Source organism: Phalaenopsis equestris, unplaced genomic scaffold (assembly GCF_001263595.1).
Source record: "Phalaenopsis equestris unplaced genomic scaffold, ASM126359v1 Scaffold232737, whole genome shotgun sequence".
Lineage (NCBI taxonomy): Eukaryota > Viridiplantae > Streptophyta > Magnoliopsida > Asparagales > Orchidaceae > Phalaenopsis > Phalaenopsis equestris.
In genome coordinates, this window is record NW_018250700.1 from 90,515 (window position 1) to 92,474 (window position 1,960).

Genomic DNA, 1,960 nt, shown 5'->3' on the forward strand with positions numbered 1-1,960 from the left:
AAATTAATGAAACCAGGAAACTTCTTGATAAGCTTTTGATGGTTCTTGTGAACCATAGGCTCAAGAATGACAATGCACCAAAGTTTATATTTATAACTTAAATGTAAAAATCTTTTAAGAAAAAGGGGATTGGCTATTCCCCTAATGTTCCAGCAAAGGATATTAATCATTTGATGGATGGATTTGGAGGGATGGATTTCTGTGATCTTGATCTGGTTCTGCCTCTGTGATGGTGGGGAGAACCAATCTTAGTTCTGGCTTTACTCTCTACCTGCTTTAAGCTTCTCTGATGTAGTTTTTGTACTTCAGTTACTTGTTTTATTTTCCTTCTAGCTTTTTGGACCTACCAATCATCTTCAATAGCTTGTTGAATGTCAGCAATAACATGTTCCTCAAGAGCCTTACCATGAATGTCTATCTGTCCTTCCTCATGAGGGGAAGGTGAAGGAGTGGTTATAGTAATTTCATGGATTTCCTTTCTAACTATATTGATTGGAGAAGTCAATGTGTTTCTGTTTGTGGGGGAATCTTTTGATGGCTCACCTAAAGGATCCTGTGATGAAGAGTTTACATTAATGGTTGGGAGTGTTTCCTCAATCATTTGGGTGGTCTTTAGGTGGTATCTTTCTTGTTATGTAGATGTGTTTCTTCAGCAATGTTTTCCATGGCTTTCAATGAGGTTTTTCCTGTTTCCCCATGATCCCTACCAACATTTCTTTTAATTGGTGGATGTAATCTGTAACACTTTTCCACTGTGTAGCCAAACATTTTGCAATGTTGGCAATAGTGGGTTTTTTGTTCAGGGACAATGTCCTGCCAAAATCCTTCAATATCTGAGCCAATCCAGATTCTTTTCAATTCAGGGAGGGTGATGGCTCTCTCCACTTGTATTCTAGTTAGTGCTGGCCTGGCTTTGTTATAAGTAGGGGCAACCACTTTCAAAGGTGTGCCCAAAGCTCTTCCTATGTTGAACAAGGCATTCAGCTTAAAGAAAGAAAGTGGAAGACCTGGAAACTTGTACCAAAGAGGAACCACTGATGGTTCTTTACTTGGATCAAAGTCAGGAGTCCACTTAACAATTTTCATAGTAGCTCCAGCAATAAATACTGATTGCTTTGCAAAAAGTCTTGCATAATCTTCTTCAACAGCTAATTGGATTAGCAGGTGCCTCCCATCCAACAGCCCTATCTTCCAATTTCCAATAAATTTTAGAGATTCAAAAAAAATTCTAACCAACTCCATTTTTGGATGTCCCAACTGAAATTTCCCTACTAAGGTAAATTTTACTTCCTCTTTAAGAGAGGTTATTTCTCTGTTTGTGAAGAACACAACAGTCTCCCCCTCCTTGGATCCAAGTGGGTGGATGCAAGGACTACTTCCTTTACCTTCAGCAGTATCATGAAATTCCTGAGGGAATACCAAGTGGTCAAAATCCTGTAGAACATTAGTAGTTTTGCGGACAACCCCAACATAAGTTGCTTTGGTCCATTAAGAGTCCGTAGCTATGTCAATAGGTGTAGTCATAGTAGAGACTCCACTAGAAACAGGAGAAATCCCATCCAGCAGCAGTCAAAGAGGCAGTGCAGTCTCCAGGGGGCACCAACCAGTGAAAACCACCAGTAAACAGTAACACCAAAGACACTCACAAGAGCGTCTCCACACGACCTGGAAGAAGAACTTGAAGGAAGGTAGTCACCACAAGCCACCACTTCTGAATTCCCCTTCAGCCAGCAGCCTCCAAACATCATCCTTTCAGAAACCCTAGCAGAGCATCAATCAACCTCCTCAGCCGCCAACATCCTGATTATATATATATATATATATATATACATATAAATGTGTATCTAGATGTAGATATAGGTATGTATATATAGATATATGTCACACATACATATATCTACATATACATCCATATATCTACATCTAGATACACACATATATATATATAGAAGCCCCTTGT